Source organism: Choristoneura fumiferana, chromosome 6, assembly GCF_025370935.1.
Source record: "Choristoneura fumiferana chromosome 6, NRCan_CFum_1, whole genome shotgun sequence".
Classification (NCBI taxonomy): Eukaryota; Metazoa; Arthropoda; class Insecta; order Lepidoptera; family Tortricidae; genus Choristoneura; species Choristoneura fumiferana.
Window position 1 is genome coordinate 15,789,402 of NC_133477.1, and position 19,767 is coordinate 15,809,168.

Genomic DNA, 19,767 nt, shown 5'->3' on the forward strand with positions numbered 1-19,767 from the left:
CGGGACCTTAAGCTTCATGTCAGTTTCTCTAACCACTTGGCTATACAATCGTCATTTTTTTGGTTAGTTAGTAATGTAAAATATAAGGAAACTGTACACCTACAAGTTATTTCTTGGTTAATAGATTCCTATCTCCTCAATACAGGGGTATTGATTCGATCTCAATGACAGCAAAAATGTTTAATTTACTTGTATAGTACCTTTTCTGATTCCTTTCTACGGACGGATGTGCATAAAAACTCCTCTTTGACCAGCGCCGTTCGCAAGACCGGCAGACTGCTGATTTGGAACCATTTCGTGACAGGCAAACTATTTTTTTTTAATTCTTATCCATTCTTACCATATTGTCAGGAACCAGGTATTGTCAAAAAAAGGATTAGGAAAAAAAGCCGTGGTGGCCTAGTGGTTTGACCTATCGCCTTTCAAGCAGAGGGTCGTGGGTTCAAACCCCGGCTCGCACCTCTGAGTTTTTCAAAATTCATGTGCGGAATTACATTTTAAATTTAACACGAGCTTTGCGGTGAAGGAAAACATCGTCAGGAAACCTGCACAAACCTGCGAAGCAATTCAATGGTGCGTGTCAAGTTCCCAATCCGCACTGGGCCCGCGTGGGAATTATGGCCCAAGCCGTCTTGGTCTGAGAGGAGGCCTGTGCCCAGCAGTGGGACGTATATAGGCTGGGATGATGAGGGATTGTCAGGGTCTTTCTTTTCTTTCTTTCTTCGTAACCTGCTTTAAAAACTTTGAGCTGTAGACATTCAACATGAATGTAAACACCTCTACCCACTACAGCGCATTATCGTCGCGGGATCACGGTGGATGCGCAAGCCGCTTCCAACCGAGGCGACTGGAGGTCTATGCGGGAGGCCTATGTCCAACAATGGAAGTCCTATGACTGAAATGATAATGATGATGATAAATAAATTTTTGCATGACACGTTCCTATTACGATCATAGTATGACACGGTGTAATGGATAGAGACCTTCACAGTCCCAGCTACGCGTGCTGCCTACAGATTTTTGATCCTCGAGCTATCATTTATTTACTCGCTTTCGTAAACTTATGGCTCTTCCTGTGGATTGAGTCGACGAGGTCAGTCCCAGAGCTATTGCTTTGTAGCTGCGTACATTATTAATATGGGACTGAATAATCAGACGTGGGTGGGGCCGTATTCTAAGAAACTGAACGGAACTGCACTATAGCTCCGAAAGAAATGTTTACTTGCTAAGTTTGGTACAACTCTCGTATCGTAATCGCTCGTATTATCGGCATTTCTGGGAAACTTGATCCTTTGGCCCTACGCAGAGACGTTAGTTCTCTCTGCGTTTTTTATATGATCTACAATGGGGAGTGTTCCGACGAACTCTTCAATCTTATTTCAGCTGCTAAGTTCTACCACCGTACCACTCGGCATAAGGGTGGTTTACACCCCGCACCATCTCGATGATTAGTGCTCTTCCACTGTGCGGTTTAAGCCTTCCTTTCTACATCGCACGTGTTAAATACGAAATGGACTCGCTGCTGGGGTTTTACTATTGGGTTAGATGAGAAAAAAAAACACCCCCACTTTACGTCTATGGGAGGTACCCTAAAAAAAATTTTTTAGTTTATTTATTTTACCACTTTGTCGGCGTAACTGTTATGTATCATCATCATCATCAGCCCACAGCAGTCCACTGCTGGACATAGGCCTCTTGCATGGCGCGCCACAGCACTGTCTTCAGCCCCTCGCATCCATCCGCCGCCAGCGACCCTCTTGAGGTATATGTATGTCTATTCATGCCAAATTACAGCTTTCTAGTACTAACGGTCTCTGAGCGTAGCCGCGGACGGACAGACAGACAGACAGACGGACAGACATGGCGAAACTATAAGGGTTCCTAGTTGACTACGGAACCCTAAAAATGATTATTAAGCTACCGTGATGTGGTTGAAACGTCGAAGTTGAAATTGGTTGCGTTTGAAATTATTACTCGATGTCTTAGCGTTATCAATCAAGGGTGCTAAAATAGTTATGAGTGAGAATCATAACATATTACGTTTGAAATTTTTATAAATGAAATAATTAACGCAGAGGTTGGAATCGACCTGTTGACGCAGTAGGCCCGTTTCACATGTAAATTCACCCGACGCATCAAACAGTCGTCACTGCTTATTTATTTTGCTGTTTTTCTGTACTTTGTGCTTACAAATACACGGCAAGCGACTCTCTAGAGGAGGTGTTTTTCGATTCAAAGTTTAAATCGAAATTTTGTTGACGTTAGAGCTTTTGAATTACGGAGTAAGATGTTTTAGTAAGTAACACTGTTGCTACATCATCTAATGCCGTGCCTGATTTAAAATTAAATCTTTTGGATACGAAATCATGATTTTGGTGCAGAGCAGTTAAACTGTTGCAAAGAAAAACATTTGTTTACACTAACTTTGTACAATCAATCCGACCGCACTAATTAGGTCAATTCGCTTTCAAAATTTGACGCTAACACAAACAAACAAGAGATACCTATATAAAACTCTTTTTTTTTTAATGAAACCGCAAAATATTGTTACAATATTTATTGTTTCCGCATTCGAATAAAAAAAATAACAGCAAACTGCAAGCCAACAACGCAATTTTAATTACGTTTTTCAACGAAATAAACATTAACAGCGCTGCGCTGCGGTGAAGCTGTAACAGATTGTTACCAAATAAATTTTGACAAAAACGTTGGTGATATTATAAAATGTCCATCCTAAATAGTTGGCAGCAGGTCGTGCCTGCCTCGTTTTTAACTCCTGGCGCAAATTGTCTGTCCGTCTGTTATGTGGCATCGTAGCTCTCAAACGAGTGCGTGGAATGAGAACGTGTAATGTTACTTTATATATTATACTTAATTAAAACCCTTTTAAATTATTTAATCTGGGATATTTCAGCAGATATTTGGTTTAGTTTGAATAAACAGTTACTATCTTTTGGATTTTTTTATCACGTTTGTCAATTTTTTTCCCTAAGGTAAACGTTTTGTCATTACCAATAGAGATGACAGCAGGATGTCGTCTTTGGGCGTGTCGAGCATTCGGACGTTTACCTTACATTGGTCAATGTTCAAAGTGTATCTAGTCTAGGTACAACTTGATTATGATATGGTATTTTTTTGTCTGGGTGAGCGGTTAGTTCCGAAAGAACGTGACGTCTGTCGACGCAACATAGATGTCGCTAGTGCTGCTGCTTAAGTAGCATAGTAGAAATAAGCAACCTGAGATATGTATACATAGGAAAAATTCGTGTCTAGATTTCTGTCCAGCAGTGGTGTAAGGGTTATAGCACGCAGCACGGGTTGCTGAGGACCTGGCTTCGATTCCCAATGCTGGTCTCTTTTTCTGGTTTTTCTGTGCATCCATGTCTCAGTTTGTATTTTCTACAACTTGAGTAAAAAAAACCGTAAAAATACACTACACTCCCGATTAAGTCAAGTTACGTGTATCTACTTACATATAAAGCCATCTATGACTGAGTACAGATCTGTATCTGTGCAGCTGTCTGCATAATGTAACATCCTGTATTGTACAGTTTCTGATTGCTGTCCAAAACCCTGCGTAGAATGTAGGAATATATAGTCGGCTAACAACGTATCATATAAATTATTAAAAGAATCTGGTTAGTCTCTTGCGAGTAACACGTGGGTAATGAAACCGAGATTATTATGTACATTGGCTCGTGGTCTAAGCCATGAACTATAGCGATCGCATTATCCTATTAATATGCGAAAGCTTTTGAGTATGTGAGCTGTTGCGTCCTCACGCTAAATGCTTAATCTCTCAACAAGTTATTTTAGACCCCGATTTTATTTTTTAGGAATTCCTATGGGAATTAAGTGGAAATTTAATTTTACTGCCGAATCTAATGATTCTCGTAAATGGAGCCCCAGGGCTAAATATTTGTAATACTAGAATTTCTGTATTTCAAATACGCTTTGATTGAACGTAAGAGCTTCTGCAGTAATTTACGGTTTACACTATTTATTTATTCATAAAATTACAATTATAAACTTAACAGTATGGAACCAAAGCGCTTACAATGTTAATAAAAAAAAATACAATGTTAATTTAACACGTCTAATGTAACCGTGACTAGAACACACTGAAAAACCAGAAAATTCAACACACATACACACACACACCCACACACACACACAAACACACCACACAGTGATGTGAAAAATTCAAAATTCCTTAACGTGAAGTCTCTATTCTTATTATTTTATTTAAAAAAAACCCACTTAGCGCACTACCTGAACATAAAATACTATAAAATTTAATGTAAAATTATAATTACAGTGAAATTTAAATTAGTTTATACCGGATCATTAGCCGGCATCGAGGCAGTTAAATTAAAACGAGAACCCGCATGGCGGCTGCTGATAATGCAGTGAACAACGATTTTGACTTCAAAGGCTGCCAATTACCAAGTTATCGTTAGTTTTCATCTACAGTTAGAAACTATCGATAGTGTTATCGATAGTGCTGTACTACTGTCGGAGCAAAATACTATCGACACTATCATCTATCATCACACAGCATTACCACTACTACCATATATCACCATCACTATAATATATCATCCAACTAACATCTATTTCTCTTGTTAACTGTTATTTTCACGTGTTTTATGTTATGTTATAGTAAAGATCGTTCGTTCGTTTTGGTCTATCGATAATCACAAACACCGTAAAACTAGGCTGTAGTACTGACAGAGTACAATATTATCGTAACTATACTATTGACAGTTTTGAAGTCCTAAAAAACAATAAATAATATTGACGATGCTATCGTTTTTCCGACCGAACGTCAAAAATATGGATAGTATTGATACTATTGCACTCTGTCAATAGCACACCTATTATCTTGTTCCGAGTGGCGGTAGGAACTATCGATATTTTTTTAAGTAGTGCTTTCTGCAACACTACTTTCAATGTTCAGTATATTGCTTCTGCATTGCCAAATGTGGTTGGAAAATAGTGCTACGTAATAAATGCTGAGTGCAAAATAATCCTGCTCGCAGGCAGAGTGAAATTTGTTTCAGCCAAATGTTGCACTTTTAAATTTTTGTTTGTTATAATAGAGTCATGCTCTATATTGTACGTGACATAATGCAGAATTCAGAAAAGTAGTACAAAATTTACAAGGCAAGCAATGAACGGCCTTATCACGGCAAAGAGATCTGTTCTAAGCAAACATTACCCCAACATTTCCCTTTTTAGGGATAAGCTCGCCTTTGTTCTCCTCTCTGTGTATTTTTATTTTTATTTTTATGTGCAATAAAGAGTTTACATACATACATACATACATTACACATTACATAATTCTCAAACAACTTGTTATGGGAATTTAAGTTATTTTTGCTCCTCATAATAGTTTGAGTGTAAAATAAGTTTCCAAACAAATGGATACGATTTTTATTACAAACTTTTATTTAACTTCACTTCTTTTGTTCTTATTTGTTGTTGTTTTTGTTTGTTAATTTTGATCCACTTCCAGTAGTTAGGTTGACTTGAAATTTGGTATACTTGTATAGTGTTAACTTATTATAGTGTCGATGACCATACAAGTACAGTCAACAAAAAAGGCTTGCAATAAAAATGAAAATCTTAACAGAAATTTATTCCTAGCACTGAAACATTAACCAACATTACATGACAACAAACCCAGCTAATAGTCTGAGCGCCCGCTGTAATTCCTTAATGAATCTTGTGTACCCACCGCCTGTATTTGCCCACTTGTTAGAACGAGTGTAATCTGGACTAAATTGAACGAGGCTTGAAATCGGCTCAGGGGTGCCGCGTCGCCTGATACCTATCATTGAGAATTTAACTACAGTCGAAACGTTACTTTGCGTTGACAGCTTTAATTTGTTGGTGAATTACACTATCGTATTTTGATGGTTGAACGTTTGTTGGATGACGTTCTTCATTTAAAGGTGGGATCACGACTTAAATTGAAATGGGTGTAAATGTAAAATAATATTCTAGTAGTTTTATATGCTGTCAAATATTATAAAGATATCGAAATTGCATTCAAACAGCACTCTACAAAGTATTAGACTGGTTTATGCGCGGCTTGAGCCCCTCAAAGTGTTTAAAAGCACAAAAACTAGGAGAGTAGTATGAAATGTACCGATACTCCGTCAACTTTTTAAAACACCTTCCAGATTCAACTAGTCAAAGAAGGAATTTACTTGAGTTTAAAAAAGCGTACCTAGAAGTAATTCAACAAAAACGTAGATTATAAAATAACTTTAACAATCTACTTTGACTCCAAATCGTTTTAATTATCATAATAAATCGCAGAAAGTAAGCCAATAAAATTTATTCAGCCACAAATCAATCGCACTAATAATGTACAAGAAAGTTTAAAATTACATGAGAATTACATACTGGAAGGTATGTCTTATTTTTACGCGTCTGGTTGGTCCATAAAATTGTCCATAACAAATAAACATCACCGTCATTGGCCCATTTCCAAGAGAAAAAGTCGGAATCATGCTTTAAACCGTATCGAGTGACGGATGGTTTTTGTTGGGAGGAGGTTATCGGAACTGTATCGTTAGGTTATTTTCCAAGGAATACTTGCGGGATTGTTTTTTTTTTCACAAAAAAACCGTTATTGCCAAAAAAGGTTGCTATCATTTAGCGTTTTATCGCCTCTGTAACCATACGTATATGAGGTATAAGTCTTCGTTGAAAATGTTGTAACTATTCTCTACCAAAAAGAAGCGAGTAAAACTAAGCATACTTACATTCTGGACGGTAAAAAGTAGCCTTCATCCTGTGTTTGATCTTGCGACGCTATTTGGCTACTTATTAAAGTAATTCGTTAGCTTTTGGAAATCACCATTCGTCGAAGTAGATGATGATGAAATTTTACCTCAATATTTCCATAAATTCGAGAAACATTAAATTCCACAACAGACAGAGTCTAGACAAATCTAGAAACATGAAATTTACGTTGATTAACGTAAATGAAGACCAAGATGCTATTTTGGGAATTTTGTAAAATCCCGGAATTTCAACTCGACTACCGATATAATGGTTTCCACGAGCGAAACCAGGGGTACAGGCTGTAATCTAATAATCCACAACAATCTCCGTAAACATTTTAATACTGAAATAATTAGGGAACACTCTACAAGCCAGACCCTTCCGCTCACTGATATTTTGCGAATCTTGGAGTATCCCCTTTCATTTACGAAAGGTTTCTTTCTAAAATTATCTTTTCTATTATGTACTTACAAACCTTCATCTTTTGTAGAGTTTATTCAATTTACTCAGTCTTTTACATCATGTGTCATTTATGCATGTATTCGATACACTTCATTAGCTATTGTCTCTGACCTTTAAAAGTCAAGCTGAAAGTATTAGCCGATGGAAACTTTGATGTTATTAATACAAATTGGTTATTCGTCATTCCTTAGAACAACATATATTTTGTGAGTAATAAAACGTAGTTAAAAGACAACAGTTTTTTGTATAGATCTGTAACGGTAAAAAAAGTCGACAATGTAATCTATGGGATTTTATACCGATATTTCCACGAAATTCATGTAAAATCCAAGAACCTCAACCGCTAAGCTTATATGAAATTCGTTCGTCACACAACGTAGGTAAATGAAGACCACGATGTACTTTTTGGAAATTCCTATAAGAATTTAGTAAAATCCCGAGACTTTAAATCAACAGCGAGATCTAATGGTGAACGCAAGCAAAACCGCCAATAAGCTAATAATTTCTAACAGTAAAACCATGACAATAAAAACAAAACCATCATCATCATCATCCCAGTTGGGTACAGGCCTCCTCTCTGAACGAGAGGGCTTGGGCTGTAGTTTCCACGCGGACCCAGTTGGGAACTTCACACACACCATTGAATTGCTTCGCAGGTTTGTGCAGGCTTCCTCGTGACGTTTTCCTTCACCGTAAAGCTAGTGGTAAAATTTAAATAATAATATAATTTCACACATAAATTCCGAAAACTCAGAGGTGCGAGCTGGGGTTTGAACCCACAATCCTCTGCTTGAGAGGCGATAGGTCAAACTACTAGGCCACCACGGTTTCGCACAAACAAAACCTAAAATTAGAAGTAGTAAAGTAAAATTTTCGAGTTCGATAAGTTATTTACACTAAACATCACACACACGAATACAAGAGATCACAAAAAGAAAGTTGTGAGATTGTACAACCACCAGCACAAATAAGCGTGCATAAGTATCTGATACGACTCTATTGCTAGGGCCGGAAGGCCGTGTCAGATATTTTTGCACGCTCCGCTGTGGCAGATATGAATGCTGGTAGGAAGGCTTACGTCTAATACGGCTTAGGGAACACAATGACCTTATTGTACCACCATGTGAGCTCGAAATTACATGAGGTGTAACATTATACCAGAACTATTTAACTATGAAGCTCTGCCCGACGCTCGCAAGTTAATATCTAGCTATTAACATAATATTATGTGATCCTTGTTCTACTAAGGGTACTTACAACCCTAGCTATTAAAAGCCTAAATATGCTAACGATAATATTAGTTCTGGGACTTGATTCTACCCTAGTAATTACAAGCTCATCTCGACTTGTTAAGTAGGTAGGTGAATAGGCACCGTGGGGGAAAGGGGTGGTTTTGGATGAAGATTAGTTTATTTTGTTGCGTGCAAGGCATTTTTAATGAACAACTTGAAATTTAAATTATGATTTATATAGAACTGAGATCAGACGGTGAGATACACCTTTGGCCCCATCTGCACTTAACATCAGGTGAGACAGGGGTCACTCACGCTCAGTTTTATGTAAAAAAAAAAACTGTTTTTTTCTATTAATATTATAAATGCGAAAGTTTGGTGTAGACCATACTTGGTGTTGATCATCATAGGTTTGAAAAAAATTAAGGGATTTGACCAAATCACGCAGGATGCTAAAATGGCGAATCCATTATATATATATATATTATCATTTAACAAGAAAAAAACAGTCATTTCATTAAATCTCTGAACCTGTTTAGTGAGATGACGAATCATTTCACTAGAAGCGTTCAGTAATAAATATGATAAAGTATCTACTGTAACATGGTAGGTATAGGTGATTAGATAAAATCATTGAACTTACGCCTTATCTCCCTCTATTTCACTCTTCTTCTTCAGCGCCTTGCCACCCAATACTGAGTATAGGTAGGCCTCCAGCAGTGCACGCCATTTCTCTCGGTCTGGTATATTCCTCATTCACTCCTTTCCGACAATTTTGACCAGACCGTCGGTCTTTAGTGTTAGTAATATACCGACATGTCTATGTCATGTTCTAGTTCTCCACCCAAAAAACTTCCCAAACCCACAAACGAATCTTTAGCATATTTACATTTCGTATTTTATTCATTTGGTCAAATGTTCATTTGGCATAATTTTACTTTGTCAAATTTTATTATGACAAACGTATATTAATCAAACGTTTTCTTTTGGCTAATATTGTATTCCAAAAAAATGTTTGTTCAAAATTACATTTCGCACAAACCAACCACAGAAACCAACTGCTACCAGAAAAGTAGATGAGGTTAGACTGCGTCCCCCACAGAAACGAACTGCTACCAGAAAAGTAGGTTGGGATAAAACTGCGTCCCCCGCAAAAACGAACTGCTATCAGAAAAGTAGGTTAGGTTAGGTTAGAACTGCACCTCCCACGGAAACGAACTGCTCCCAGAAAAGTAGGTTATTATATCATGCGATATTTTGGGAAGAGTGCGTTATGCCAAACGATACATTTGACTAAATAAGACTTGGTAATATAAAACATGACTAAGTAATTATTTGTGAAACAATTATATGCCAAATAAAACTTATTAACTGTAAAATTGCGATAATTTTTTTTGGCAAATGATTTTTTGGCAAATGATAATTTAAGTAAAATATTTTGGGATGTGATACTTTGGGAAAAGCTTTTTGCCCATACATTAGTAATCCCTGTTTTTCACTAACGTTTGCATTAAAAACACTCGTGCCAAATTTTATATCTCTAAACCTAGCAGTTGAAATTTAGGAATTTTAAACCGATTCCTTGAAAATATCGCCGCCAACAACAACAATAACAACCACAATAACAACGCCAAAAACAAACACGTAAACAATATGCCAGCAACTGTTTTCAATAAGTTACGAACTAACTACAAAGTTTCCCCTTAGGATCAGAGGCATATTGTTTTCTATATACGCACTTAAATGGATTAGTTATTGTTGATTTTGGATTACCGAATCGATGTTTGCTATAATAATACCAGTAAATCTAGGACTGGATGAGAGGAGCATTTAGTTAGGGGACCGATAAAGAGTAAGTTCAAAAGTTAGAAGTAATGAAAGCCGCAATATAATGATTTAAAATATTCCAAGCAAAAATATATTTACAATTATATATGATAATATCAATAAATTTTTTGAAATTGAAAAATGAAAAATGAAATTTACCACGAGCTTTGCGGTGAAGGAAAACATCGTGAGGAAACCTGCACTAATCTGCGAAGCAATTCAATGGTGCGTGTGAAGTTCCCAATCCGCACTGGGCCCGCGTGGGAACTATGGCCCAAGCCCTCTTGTTCTGAGAGGAGGCCTGTGCCCAGCAGTGGGACGTATATAGGCTGGGATGATGGGATGTTACCTATTCTGGACACCCTATGTATTAAAATTTATAAAAAAAATACTCCTATCTCTTTGTTCTAAATGCAGTAAGGAAAAACTACAATTAAAAAAAACCTTCCAGTCACCATCTTTTCATACAAAATGAATGCTTGTATAATGATCCGTGCAATTGAAAAAGGTGCTTCATTAAATTGTAGGGACATATTTCAAGGGAAAAATGTGCTAAAAATGGAGGACCCTTGGGACAAAATGCATTGTTACCAAGAACTTTCCTTTGACATGTTGCCCCGGCCATTGTTGACTAAAAACTCTTTTGCCCCTCAATGTTCATTCATGTTTGATATCTTATATACATAGGTATTTGAAAAACATTTTGGTCTTATTTTAGTTTTTATAATTCTTTAGGGACGTATTATACAAGGAGTTAATAAATAAGTACTTAAATAAATATTATGGGGCACTTGACAACAACTGAACCTAGTCCCAGACTAAGCAAAGCTTGTACTATGGATACTAGGCGACGGATACGAGTAAATATACTTATATAGATAAATACATAATTAAATACATATTAAACATCCATGTCCCGAAAACAAACATTCGTATTATTCATACAAATATCTGCCCCGGCCGGGAATTGAACGAAGGATTTCAAGCTTGAAAGCTTGAAGTCGGGATCTGTAACCAATGGCCATCCGATCGTCAAAAATAGTCAATAAAATAGGTAACTGAAAACCAGAAAGTAGTTTGCTCAGACTCAAGAGTGGAATCGATTACACTATGTTTGAAATCACTTTTTTATTGTGCCCAGTCTAAATGATAAGTGCATCATCAACATCATCGCCAAATTGTTACGAATGCAGGAATGCATACATACATACATAAAATCATGCCTCTTTCCCAACGGGGTAGACAGAGACTAACCCTTCCACTTTTTTTTATTCTACTGGATGGAAAACGAGCAAGTGGGTCTCCTGATGGTAAGAGACCACCACCGTCCATAAACATCTGCAACACCAGGGGTATTGCAGATGCGTTGCCAACCTAGAGGCCTAAGATGGGATACCTCAAGTGCCAGTAATTTCACCGGCTGTCTTACTCTCCACGCCGACAGACAACAGTGCAAGCAGTGCGGTGGTAGCGTAGGTAGTGGTAGGACTACCACCTGCCACTTGCTACGATCCTGGCATACAACTCTCGCTTCCTCTACAATCATCAATCTAAATCTAATTCATTCATAATCAGGAATGCACACGCCGATTAAATATGTGTTCTAGCAAAGTTGCATACTATTAGATAATTTAACACTTGCCGTTTTGCTGTCACTTTGGTTTTCTTCTAAAAACCATATTATTGTTGTACCAAAAGAAATAAACATTGAACAAGTGTTTAACCACAGTCATATCCATTCACTGAAAACTCGTTTTCGACATGTCTAAGGCGTCAGATCATATAAAGTTCGTATAAAATTTTAGGTCTAGTTAAAATGCTTAGTTGAACTCTCATCTATCATTACAAATATCAAGAGGATAGTTTCAGCAAAGCAAAGTCACAGAAAGCCTTTAAAAGCTACAGCAAAATGCTACACAACTTTCATAATAATGTTCAAGCTTCCCAAAGCTCTAGCGCTTACTACACGCCCGTATGTAACCAGTTGAACGTGCATTTTCAAAGCGTACTAATGTTTTTTTTTTGACTAAACCCGCTTGTTTTGAATCGTACAAAGCATTCTTGTACTGCCTTTTATACGTTATAAGAGAAAATCAAGGGAAAAAGTGTTTATTGTTGACTTGCTGCATGCAAGCTAACGGTATCACGGCTGCAAATAGAACGGGTTGTGTGCACAGTGTACACAGAACGTAGCGTTTTTAAGGTTCACCCTACCTCGAGAAATAGGGTCTCGATTCTTGGACGAAATTCTGTAAAACTACAATACAATACAATACAAAGACTCTTTATTGTACACCAGACATAGTAAGCGATACAGAAAACAGATACACAGAGAAAAAAATACAAGGTGAGCAATAGGCGGCCTTATCGCATAAGAGCGATCTCTTCCAGGCAACCTTTTTTACAGAAAGAAGGAAGGACTAGGAGTTTAATTCATGAGCCACCATGGAACCATTTCACAGTAAACGTCATAGTGACATCTCATTAATTAGCAAAGAAAATCGTTATGACTTTCCTTTAAAAAGATTCCAATTTAAGTCCTAGACCGTACGTAAAGAAAATATAAGGTCACTTCTAGATAACCTGTAAAACGGAAAGAAAATAAAACTACAACACACTGCAAATAATCAGAAAGAAAATGCTAGGACCGAGGATTGAATCCAAATTTTTGGCAATTCAGGACGCGGGCTGAACCACTACACTAACCTGAGCTTAACTTCCACGGTGGAAATTTCGAATGCGCTTTCTAGACATTTTTTTATTTGCGACTCTTTTTGTCACTTTGAAATGATTTGGATAAAAATAAACATACCAGTTCCCAATACCTTCCTGCGTCTAAATATAGGTTATCAGGGAACCTTTTATAAACTACGCATCAACGCGGCAACGTTAGCTTCAATCCGTTTGCGGTAAAACTCCATAGTACTCAACTCAAATCTTCCAGTTGCATTTTTCAGGAGGTTGCGGGTATTATGCGGTGAAAGCTCAAATGAGTGCTTTAGAGATGTTACGTGATGAGGTAGTTCGTGGCAGTGTTTTGTTCGTGCTTGCTTATACACACGTGTTAAAACGTGTATTTTGTGCTTGCCTGTTTGTACACGCAGTATGTTTGCACAGTTACTCGTACTTAGTGGCCATAGTGAATTTTGGGTACCTAGTTGATAGTTAGGAGAGCCTGCATTGCAAGGTGTCGACGCGAGGAAGCCTCATCCCAGGGCGTCCAGTGGGTGTCGCAGTGTCACTTTATGCTCCCGTGGCGTCCTACAATAAGAACGAGGGAACTCGAATGGTTTTTACTGGATATCCCCGTAGCCCTTCACACAGTGAAACTTGAGTAAACGATAGAACGAAATTTCTTCCGTAGTGTTGTCGCGGCCGTTAATAAATGGCATCCTTGTCTATTTATGAACGCATTTTGCAAGAATGAGCAAACCAGATAATAGGTCTAACGGTTTATATTTATTAGTGAAATACGACACCCGCCAACGACCGGGAGCCGGTCGCTTGCCACTCAAGGGCTTTTGACAGGCTGCCGGGAGCCGGTCGCGTGCCAAACAAGGGAGTGCCGGGACCCGGACGCTTGCCACTCCAGGGGGCGATCCCCACATACCCTCTGTTTCTCCGATAACAGATTTCGCATACAAAAACTGTCATTTGATTGTAATCGCGAGCAGCAGAAACGTTAGGCAATACGGCCTCAGAACTAGTGCATATGGCGCTTTTTCCAGACTACAACAAAAAGGGTAGTTCATAGTAATGTTCTATTTATGAAATTCATTCATTTTGGTACATGGTACATAAAAAGCTTATTAACGTCGAATGGTCCATATACAAACGTTGAAATGGTTAATACATCGACGACAATCGTATGGGTGCGGTAATGATAACACCATTTAACCTTGTTAAACGGTATAAGTGATAGAGTTGTGTTACATTGCTGTGGTCGTTTGATCACTTATTAAGCCACGGTAACGCATGTCATGCGATATTATCCGCGTTGGCTAATTATTTTTGTAGTGTTAATACTTCACAAAGAGAGGCATTCTCACTCTCACACTGGTAACAATGTCTACAAACTTCTGAGTCTCACAAATGAGTTTGAATGTTACGCAAATTTTGTACTAAGTTTAGTACTTAGCACTCGCTGAGACGGTACTTCAGGGTGTAAACTTGGCGTAAATTACGCGAGTTGCAATCAATTGGTGTTAGTAAGTTAAGAGTAACTCAGCGCGGTATACTCGACTCCGAAGATGTTAATCAAATCCACTTCTTACCCATTCTATTAAAATATAATAAGGGAAGATACGAGTATGTAAGCATCACTTTGTATACGAATACATACAAGTTCGGAGATAGGATGATTTGAATCTCTTTCTTTGAGCAAAATTTAACTCAACAAGTGTCATAGAAATAAAAATAAAATCGGTAAAAACTTTGTTTTTTTGTTAAAGGTTATGATATACTGAGCGGCAAAAGATCTGGCCCTCAAATGTATGCAGTAACAAGTAATTTTGTATGTAGAGTGGGCCGAATTTTGTGCCGCTGAGTATATATGTATGTAATTAAAAGATACATAATCTGATCCTTCTTACATATTTTATAGTCAAATAGTAACATATGTTTTTTTTTCACAGTCATTCGATTTTCGATCAATCACATATAATTCGAGTTTTATTTATATTCTTCTTTCGATTTAACCCGAGGACGTACACTGCAGAATATCATCGCTCATCGTTCATTTTTATTCCATATTCACTGGATATACGCGTCATCAGTCTATCTAGTTGTAAATCTGTAAATCTGTTTAAAAAGTATACCTCGTTGAGTTTCTTGCCGGATTCTTCTCAACAGAGGTTTTTCCGAACCAGTGGTAGTTTTTTTTTGACATTCATAAGTGTTATAGCCTAAATTGAATAAAGATATTTTGACTTTGACTTAGTTAGGATCTAAGCTAAGCTTTACCCCGGTTCATATTAGCCATTTAAGAACGTGAGTCATTATAAGCCGTAAATGATATCCGATACATTCCCATTTTCGACGCTACTTCTAATAAATAAATATCACGGGACAATTCACACCAATTGACCTAGTCCCAAAGTAAGCTTAGCAAAGCTTGTGTTATGGATACTAAGCAACGGATAAATATAATTATATAGATAGATATATACTTAAATACATATTAAACACCCAAGACCCGAGAACAAACATTCGTATTTTTCATACAAATATCTGCCCCGACACGGGAATCGAACCCGGGACCTCAAGCTTCGCAGTCATGCAGGTTTTCTAACCACTAGGCCATCTGGTCGTCGTAATTCTTGAAACTTCTATACTTGAATTTGCTATTCGTCATAAGAATTACTTCAACATTGTAGCAAAGTTTTTCTCAAGTGAAACGTAACCTGATACACGCAAATTGTAGATTCCCTTGCGTAGTTATTGATATGTTTTACCCCTCTGAAGTTCTTCAGAGAGGATATTCAGGATATTAGATTCTCTGACATGAATATTGGGTGGCTTCATACTTTAGTACCTACATACCATAGTATATTAGGGATATAGATCGTTATCCGGCGTGTAACGAGCAAAGATTGGCTTTTTGAATTCTATCTCATTTCGATGATTAGCTTTTATTTAACTTGCAATGTTTGTATGACTCAGTCAAATCTTGCAAATAAAAAATATTTCTATTTATATTTCTTGTCAAATTCACTTTTCTCCTACGTTAACGGGTGGACTTGAAATTACGTATGCACACACACAGTTTAGACTAAATTAAAAAAGAAATTTGTAAACAAAAACTTATTTTTTAAACTTAACTCATAGCGCATATTTTCTATCAGTGTACCAGTGGAAAGACCTCCACATATTGAGACAATAACAAAGAAAGAAAGGAATTTTTTTATTTCATAACATTTAAGGTTGTTTTTTAAAGAGAAAAACGGAAACAGAGACGAAAATTCATAGTCAAAATACCACTAACGGGACTTATCACGCTAAAACACACGAGTAATATTAACCTCGACGTTTCAACCACATTGCAGTGGCCGTGGTCACGAGTAGACTGAAGTCAAAAATTAGACAGACATTAGTAGAGATTAGATAGAGACAAAAATTTACACGAAATGGTCCCAACTCAGCATGATGTCAGCCTCGCAGCCGACGCTGGTCTTCCTTTAACAATAACCTAAGATGCGCCATGTTGGCATGTACCTGGGTGAGGCCCGTGAACCCGCTTATCGATTTAACCGCCATACTTTTACTTTACCAAAATCTAGGAATATGTTCAAGAACTAAAATCAATCAACTTGGTACTCCGCTGCAGATACAAATTATGTGGCTGTCTTTGTAGCAAAGCTTTGCTCATAGATATATTGGAAGATAGTGCAGAAGATACGGTAATGCGGAAGATGGTTGAACTGCTTCGTGGTTTAATAACCTTCGAACTAACCTAAGTAACAATTAAAATAGATAGATAGATTATAGATTCCGGCAACAAACTCTACCGCCTTATCCAAACCATTCCTAAATTAAATTTATAACAGATTCAATTTAAGGCTTTTCTTTGAAAATTGTCTTCGAACGGCACCATAAAAAATAGGATCGTTTTAAGTTACAAATTGAACCATTGGAACGAATAATGGTGTGACTTGCCGTTCCATTTTCAACATACTTAACGAGAAATAGCGCAAAAAAACTCGGGGCATTTGTTAAAAAGGAAATATTAAAACGGAATCACAACGATGACAAGTCGAGATGCTCTATTCTTTGGTACGGTAGTGGCTTTTAAAACGCTGCTTCAGTTCATTGTTATTGTTCTGGTTGAGCACAAAATATGGTGCCAAGAATCAAATTCCTTTCATAATGCTGACTGATTGAATAGGGAACCCTCTTGCTCATTAAAAGTTATAGTTTTTTTTGTCCTGGTGTACCTAAATTATTTTCCTGTGTCTCATAAATTTATGATGTGAAAGTGTTAGATAAATTATGTGTGTGTGTGTGTCTACCGGATAGCTTAGTGGCCTGGTGCTTAGTGACCCTAACTTTGACGATAAAGGTCTCTAGTTCAAAACCCGGAAGGAGCAGGATGAATAGATTTGTACCCGAGTTATGTTATGACTGTTAGTTTAATAATCAACTCTGAAGAAAATACTATTTCAGAAATAAATTACTTTATGGCAAATGAAAATTATGGAAAACGATACATTATGGCATATCAAATTCGGGCAAACGATAGAGAACCATAATGTTATACCTACTTTAAGTGTGTAGCATTGTATATTCTGCGATTTAATCGATGTTTGTAAATTATCTTACAGTAAAAAAATATTTAAAAAAACCTAGGTACTCTTAAAAAAAGCCTAAAAATGGGAAAAATATTCGCAAAGATACGTAAAACAGATGATTCAGGCGAAATATTTTGCTGGTTTATCGCTTGTTCTCGTATACGAATAGTAGGGTAAATACAGGCTTAGTTCATATCAGCCTCAATTTGACTCATTACGATTCAATAAACAGATACTTTATTAACTCTGTTAAGTAGGTGCGTTAAAGAGTAGGTAACACGATATTGTCCTCGCTCGATGCGAAATGTGGTTGATGTGGTCGGCCTTTGTTTGAATTGCTGCGGATCAAATTCCTCATCTATACCTTATGTAGGTTGCTGTATACCAACATAATACACAGACAGGAATTGGGTAGTATCATAGATAAAAAAATATCATTATCTATAACTAATGTCAGTAAGATTATCAAAAAACTTTGTCGATCATTGTGGCGGTCTGTGTGGTACCCCTACCTCTGGTATTGCAGTGGGCGTCTTTTGGCTGAGGATGATGATGATGATGAAGTACATTCATGTCAAAAAATATTTTACAACAAACAATTTTCACAAATGATAATAATATCTAAAACAAAAAAAATGCTTTCTATTTTGCTACCTATCTATGTCACAAATTAATGTGAATGGCATTGAGGTGTGAATATATCTGTGGCCCCTTTCACGAAGCTACAAGCTACAATTTACAAGCGGTAGACTCTTTTCATTGCATACTGTTAAATAAAGACAACCGCTTGTAAATTGTAACTTATAGCTTCGTGAGATAGGGCACTGGTCTTTTTGTGACGAAAGTGTGCAATTTCCGCAGGATGCTGGCAGAGTTGCGAGCAACTACTTATTATAAAATAAAATAATATCTAAAGAGGTTACCATCATCAAGGACTGGACTTAGGTGTAACATATTCCTTATTCGAAAGTTTGCTTGAATTTGATGATGATCTACATTACCTACTATACGTAGTTACAATGACCAAATTACATTTCCCCACAAAAACTTTTTTATGGAACATTAAACAAACAAATCCACAACCAACCTGTGGACAATACCCTTTAAATAACCCATTAAGCGATACTAAAAAATTACGGCCATTTTGAAAAGGTCACGGAGGTATTTTTTGCTGGCAACGCGCGCGTCCGGCCGTGGGATCAGTTTTACACGCGATTAGAAATTAAAAGGATGGACATAGAAAAACCTGATATCGCCTCTTTAAAAATATCCTCGGTGTAGACGACATTAAATGTGCAACGTACGGGGTTTTTCCACGCTGTCGTGCTTACTTTATATAGGTTCATGAAGCGCTAACTCTTTTGCTGCCAGTACTATGAAAAACAGCGTTGCGGCTTGCCGTAAGATAATTCTGAGTGGGGCCCACTCTATACTATTCGATGTTAGTTTTTTATTCTTTCTCTCTAATGTTTTTATGTGTATCGAATATGTGTAAATAAATGTTTCTCTCTCTCTCTCTCTCTAATACAATCAGCGTAAAAGTAAATAAAAATATAAGGAACAGAGATATTAGGTATCGTGTGTATTTTCTTCACAATTAATGTTGGAACTTTTTTGCCTCTCGTTTGCCCACCCGATCTAATAAGTTTGTAGCCGTATTGGCTTAAATTTTTGGTGTATTACAATACCAAATTAAGAGATTTTCTATAAATAATACAACTAATAGGGCTTAAGTTAAGTTTTTGTAATTACATAAATACTTAATGGTTATTTAGGTACCTAGTTGTCACGCAGTAACTTTGAAATGGTGGAGGCGGAACGAACACCAAAATTTAGAAAGTACAAACACAGACAGGAAGCAAAGGAAATAGCTGTAAATATTACTGTAAGGGGCTGTTTCACCATCCATTGATTAGTGTTAACTGTGTTAAATGTGATGCCGTCTCCGTCTATTCGAACAAAACAAATAGAGACGGCATCACATTTAACCGTCAGTTAACACTAATCAATGGATGGTGAAACAGCCCCTAAATGTTGGTATCTATCGAGTAGAAAAACAGTAAAAATAGAATGAATAAGAAAGAAGTAGATATTTTCAAAGACTAGCTCTTCCCCTAGGCTTCTTCACGCGCGAAAATCATTAGTGCTGGCAGTTGATCATC